The sequence below is a fragment of the Cherax quadricarinatus genome, chromosome 65 (assembly GCF_038502225.1).
Source record: "Cherax quadricarinatus isolate ZL_2023a chromosome 65, ASM3850222v1, whole genome shotgun sequence".
Classification (NCBI taxonomy): domain Eukaryota; kingdom Metazoa; phylum Arthropoda; class Malacostraca; order Decapoda; family Parastacidae; genus Cherax; species Cherax quadricarinatus.
This window is the reverse complement of record NC_091356.1, coordinates 1,012,291-1,019,393: the sequence shown is the minus strand read 5'-3', so window position 1 is coordinate 1,019,393 and position 7,103 is coordinate 1,012,291.

Below are 7,103 nucleotides of genomic sequence, written 5' to 3'. Positions count from 1 at the left end.
TATTACCCTGCTCACACTCCAACAGATCGTCAGGTCCCAAGTATCATTCGTCTCCATTCACTCCTATCTAACACGCTCACGCACGCTTGCTGGAAGTCCAAGCCCCTTACCCACAAAACCTCCTTTACCCCCTCTCTCCAACCCTTTCGAGGACGACCCCTACCCCGCCTTCCTTCCCCTATAGATTTATATGCTTTCCATGTCATTCTACTTTGATCCATTCTCTCTAAATGACCAAACCACCTCAACAACCCCTCTTCTGCCCTCTGACTAATACTTTTATTAACTCCACACCTTCTCCTAATTTCCACACTCCGAATTTTCTGCATAATATTTACACCACACATTGCCCTTAAACAGGACATCTCCACTGCCTCCAACCGTCTCCTCGCTGCTGCATTTACCACCCAAGCTTCACACCCATATAAGAGTGTTGGTACTACTATACTTTCATACATTCCCTTCTTTGCCTCCAGAGATAACGTTTTTTGACTCCACATATACCTCAACGCACCACTCACCTTTTTTCCCTCATCAATTCTATGATTAATCTCATCCTTCATAAATCCATCCGCCGACACGTCAACTCCCAAGTATCTGAAAACATTCACTTCTTCCATACTCCTCCTCCCCAATTTGATATCCAATTTTTCTTTATCTAAATCATTTGACACCCTCATCACCTTACTCTTTTCTATGTTCACTTTCAACTTTCTACCTTTACACACATTCCCAAACTCATCCACTAACCTTTGCAATTTTTCTTTAGAATCTCCCATAAGCACAGTATCATCAGCAAAAAGTAACTGTGTCAATTCCCATTTTGAATTTGATTCCCCATAATTTAATCCCACCCCTCTCCCAAACACCCTAGCATTTACTTCCTTTACAACCCCATCTATAAATATATTAAACAACCATGGTGACATTACACATCCCTGTCTAAGACCTACTTTTACCGGGAAGTAGTCTCCCTCTCTTCTACACACCCTAACCTGAGCCTCACTATCCTCATAAAAACTCTTTACAGCATTTAATAACTTACCACCTATTCCATATACTTGCAACATCTGCCACATTGCTCCTCTATCCACTCTATCATATGCCTTTTCTAAATCCATAAATGCAATAAAAACTTTCCTATCTTTATCTAAATACTGTTCACATATATGCTTCAATGTAAACACCTGATCTACACATCCTCTACCCACTCTAAAACCTCCTTGCTCATCCGCAATCCTACATTCTGTCTTACCTCTAATTCTTTCAATTATAACCCTACCGTACACTTTTCCTGGTATACTCAGTAAGCTTATTCCTCTATAATTTTTACAGTCTCTTTTGTCCCCTTTCCCTTTATATAAAGGGACTATACATGCTCTCTGCCAATCCCTAGGTACCTTCCCCTCTTTCATACATTAAACAAAAGTACCAACCACTCCAACACTATATCCCCCCCTGCTTTTAACATTTCTGTCATGATCCCATCAGTTCCAGCTGCTTTACCCCCTTTCATTTTACGTAATGCCTCACGTACCTCCCCCACACTTACATTCTGCTCTTCTTCACTCCTAAAAGATGGTATACCTCCCTGACCAGTGCATGAAATTACTGCCTCTGTTTCTTCCTTAACATTTAAAAGTTCCTCAAAATATTCTCGCCATCTACCCAATACCTCCATCTCCACATCTACTAACTCCCCTACTCTGTTTTTAACTGACAAATCCATATTTTCCCTAGGCTTTCTTAACTTGTTTAACTCACTCCAAATTTTTTTCTTATTTTCATTAAAATTTCTTGACAGTGCCTCTCCCACTCTATCATCTGCTCTCCTTTTGCACTCTCTCACCACTCTCTTTACCTTTCTTTTACTCTCCATATACTCTGCTCTTCTTATAACACTTCTGCTTTGTAAAAACCTCTCATAAGCTACCTTTTTCTCTTTTATCACACCCTTTACTTCATCATTCCACCAATCACTCCTCTTTCCTCCTGCCCCCACCCTCCTATAACCACAAACTTCTGCCCCACATTCTAATACTGCATTTTTAAAACTATTCCAACCCTCTTCAACCCCCCCACTACTCATCTTTGCACTAGCCCACCTTTCTGCCAATAGTCGCTTATATCTCACCCGAACTTCCTCCTCCCTTAGTTTATACACTTTCACCTCCCTCTTACTTGTTGTTGCCACCTTCCTCTTTTCCCATCTACCTCTTACTCTAACTGTAGCTACAACTAAATAATGATCCGATATATCAGTTGCCCCTCTATAAACATGTACATCCTGGAGCCTACCCATCAACCTTTTATCCACCAATACATAATCTAATAAACTACTTTCATTACGTGCTACATCATACCTTGTATATTTATTTATCCTCTTTTTCATAAAATATGTATTACTTATTACCAAATTTCTTTCTACACATAGCTCAATTAAAGGCTCCCCATTTACATTTACCCCTGGCACCCCAAATTTACCTACTACTCCTTCCATAACATTTTTACCCACTTTAGCATTGAAATCCCCAACCACCATTACTCAGACATGTATGCGTGGAGCCCCAGACCGACAAAATGAGACTAGTCACGAGGGAGCATTCACCAAATTCAACTTCAATAACAAAAACATAAAGTGGGACCAAGTAAACCAAGTCCTAACCGATATAAGCTGGGAAGATATACTAAGCAACACAGACCCAAACTTATGCCTAGAACAGATTAACTCGGTGGCACTCGATGTATGCACAAGGCTTATTCCTCTAAGAAAAAGGAGGAGTAGATGTAAAATAGAAAGAGACAGGCGCTCCCTTTACAGGCGACGGAAAAGAATAACAGAGCGGCTAAAAGAGGTCAATATATCTGAAATGCGCAGGGAGACACTGGTCAGAGAAATAGCAAGCATCGAACTTAAGCTAAAAGAATCCTTTAGGAGTCAGGAATCGCGGGAAGAACTAAAAGCCATAAATGAAATCGAAAGAAACCCAAAGTATTTCTTCTCCTATGCCAAATCAAAATCGAGAACAACGTCCAGTATTGGGCCCCTACTTAAACAAGATGGGTCCTACACAGATGACAGCAAGGAAATGAGTGAGCTACTCAAGTCCCAATATGACTCAGTTTTTAGCAAGCCGCTAACCAGACTGAGAGTCGAAGATCAAAATGAATTTTTTATGAGAGAGCCACAAAATTTGATTAACACAAGCCTATCCGATGTTATCCTGACGCCAAATGACTTCGAACAGGCGATAAATGACATGCCCATGCACTCTGCCCCAGGGCCAGACTCATGGAACTCTGTGTTCATCAAGAACTGCAAGAAGCCCCTATCACGAGCCTTTTCCATCCTATGGAGAGGGAGCATGGACACGGGGGTCGTCCCACAGTTACTAAAAACAACAGACATAGCCCCACTCCACAAAGGGGGCAGTAAAGCAACAGCAAAGAACTACAGACCAATAGCACTAACATCCCATATCATAAAAATCTTTGAAAGGGTCCTAAGAAGCAAGATCACCATGCATCTAGAAACCCATCAGTTACACAACCCAGGGCAACATGGGTTTAGAACAGGTCGCTCCTGTCTGTCTCAACTATTGGACCACTACGACAAGGTCCTAAATGCACTAGAAGACAAAAAGAATGCAGATGTAATATATACAGACTTTGCAAAAGCCTTCGACAAGTGTGACCATGGCGTAATAGCGCACAAAATGCGTGCTAAAGGAATAACAGGAAAAGTCGGTCGATGGATCTATAATTTCCTCACTAACAGAACACAGAGAGTAGTCGTCAACAGAGTAAAGTCCGAGGCAGCTACGGTGAAAAGCTCTGTTCCACAAGGCACAGTACTCGCTCCCATCTTGTTCCTCATCCTTATATCCGACATAGACAAGGATGTCAGCCACAGCACCGTGTCTTCCTTTGCAGATGACACCCGAATCTGCATGACAGTGTCTTCCATTGCAGACACTGCAAAGCTCCAGGCAGACATCAACCAAATCTTTCAGTGGGCTGCAGAAAACAATATGAAGTTCAACGATGAGAAATTTCAATTACTCAGATATGGTAAACATGAGGAAATTAAATCGTCATCAGAGTACAAAACAAATTCTGGCCACAAAATAGAGCGAAACACCAACGTCAAAGACCTGGGAGTGATCATGTCGGAGGATCTCACCTTCAAGGACCATAACATTGTATCAATCGCATCTGCTAGAAAAATGACAGGATGGATAATGAGAACCTTCAAAACTAGGGAGGCCAAGCCCATGATGACACTCTTCAGGTCACTTGTTCTATCTAGGCTGGAATATTGCTGCACACTAACAGCACCTTTCAAGGCAGGTGAAATTGCCGACCTAGAAAATGTACAGAGAACTTTCACGGCACGCATAACGGAGATAAAACACCTCAATTATTGGGAGCGCTTGAGGTTCCTAAACCTGTATTCCCTGGAACGCAGGAGGGAGAGATACATGATTATATACACCTGGAAAATCCTAGAGGGACTAGTACCGAACTTGCACACGAAAATCACTCATTACGAAAGCAAAAGACTTGGCAGACGATGCACCATCCCCCCAATGAAAAGCAGGGGTGTCACTAGCACGTTAAGAGACCATACAATAAGTGTCAGGGGCCCGAGACTGTTCAACTGCCTCCCAGCACACATAAGGGGGATTACCAACAGACCCCTGGCAGTCTTCAAGCTGGCACTGGACAAGCACCTAAAGTCAGTTCCGGATCAGCCGGGCTGTAGCTCGTATGTTGGTTTGCCTCTCCACTGAAACTCTCCCACCCCCTTCAGCTTTGTTTCACTTAAAGCCAGGACATCCAGCTTCTTCTCATTCATAACATCCACAATCATCTCTTTCTTATCATCTGCACAACATCCACGCACATTCAGACTTCCCACTTTGACAATTTTCTTCTTATTCTTTTTAGTAATCTTTACAGGAAAAGGGGTTACTAGCCCATTGTTCCCGGCATTTTAGTTGACTATTACAACACGCATGGCTTACGGAGGAAAGATTCTTATTCCACTTCCCCATGGATATAAAAGGAAAATTAATACTAAAAAGACTATCTACTACACGAGGGTCATTAAGACTATCTACAATACGAGGGTCATTACTAGGAATAAGGTAAAAATTACATGAATGTTAGCTAAAAAATAGAAAATCATTCCCCTCCCTTTCTGTAGCTACATTCATCAGACACCTTTTGGCACTCTTCTTGAACTGGTTCATGCTATGACTGGCATGACACAGCTTATGGAGCATACTGATATCAAAGTACGTAATTGTAGTGATTAACTAGATTTACAAAAGTGAGGTGGTTCAAAACAACTAAGAAATTAACAAATTGTACATCTAGTAATGGAAATGGTCTCGTCTTAGCACGATACATAATAATATAATAATATCTTTATTTCTACAAGTACATATATATGGTATACAGACCATAGCTGACATCAGTGAAATACTACTTTTTTTTCAAATTCCTTCTGCTCTGAACACAAGAAAGGAATATAGAATAAGAATGAACCTACATAAATTTAGAAATCTCATATGCAAACCACTACACTAATCAGCACAGGTCTATTGATACATCCCTCTCTTTATGAGAATACATTCAAATTTTTTCCAATAAATTGCTTGAGTACAAAACAAATTCTGGCCACAAAATAGAGCGAAACACCAACGTCAAAGACCTGGGAGTGATCATGTCGGAGGATCTCACCTTCAAGGACCATAACATTGTATCAATCGCATCTGCTAGAAAAATGACAGGATGGATAATGAGAACCTTCAAAACTATGGAGGCCAAGCCCATGATGACACTCTTCAGGTCACTTGTTCTATCTAGGCTGGAGTATTGCTGCACACTAACAGCACCTTTCAAGGCAGGTGAAATTGCCGACCTAGAAAATGTACAGAGAACTTTCACGGCGCGCATAACGGAGATAAAACACCTCAACTACTGGGAGCGCTTGAGGTTCCTAAACCTGTATTCCCTGGAACGCAGGAGGGAGAGATACATGATTATATACACCTGGAAAATCCTAGAGGGACTAGTACAGAACTCGCACACGAAAATCACTCACTACGAAAGCAAAAGACTTGGCAGACAATGCACCATCCCCCAATGAAAAGCAGGGGTGTCACTAGCACGTTAAAAGACCATACAATAAGTGTCAGGGGCCCGAGACTGTTCAACTGCCTCCCAGCACACATAAGGGGGATTACCAACAGACCCCTGGCAGTCTTCAAGCTGGCACTGGACAAGCACCTAAAGTCAGTTCATGATCAGCCGGGCTGTGGCTCGTACGTTGGTTTGCGTGCAGCCAGCAGCAACAGCCTGGTTGATCAGGCTCTGATCCACCAGGAGGCCTGGTCACAGACCGGGCCGCGGGGGCGTTGACCCCCAGAACTCTCTCCAGGTAAACTCCAGGTATACTGTTCTTCTCTTGAGAGAAGAAAAGTCCAAGGGTACTAACTCTCTGGCAGACTGAGGAAAGAAACGAGGGGCATAGATGGAGCCCTCGGGAAATACGGACCAGATGTGTGCCAAGTTCAATGGCAACGTCGAGAGGGTTTGCTACATCAACACCAGCGAACCGTAGAACAGGAGCCGGGTCAGGAGAGTATTTACCACTCAATTTCCTCACTTTTTTCCAGACTGCACTCATAGAAGAAGCAGAGGTGATGGTGGAAACATAGTCTTGCCAACAAGTGCGTTTAGCTTCACTGATGACACGGCAAGCGATCGCACACTTCTGCTTAAAATCAAGAAGTCTCTCAGCGGTTCTATTGTACCGGTACCTGCCCCTTGCAGCACGTTTCAAATGTACTGCACGAGCACAAGCAGAAGACCAACAAGGCACGCACTTCTGAGAATGCCTGCTTGAGGTTTGGGGTATAGAATGAGAAGCTGCGGTATAAACTGACGTCAAGAAGATGTGTAGGAGCTCATCAATGGAGGATGAAGAAGGAACCTCATTAAAAGCAGTGAGGTGTGAGTAAAGATCCCAATTTGCCCGATCAAATTGCCAGCGAGGGCTATGGAAAGGTGGTGAATAGGAAGGAGAAGCAAGA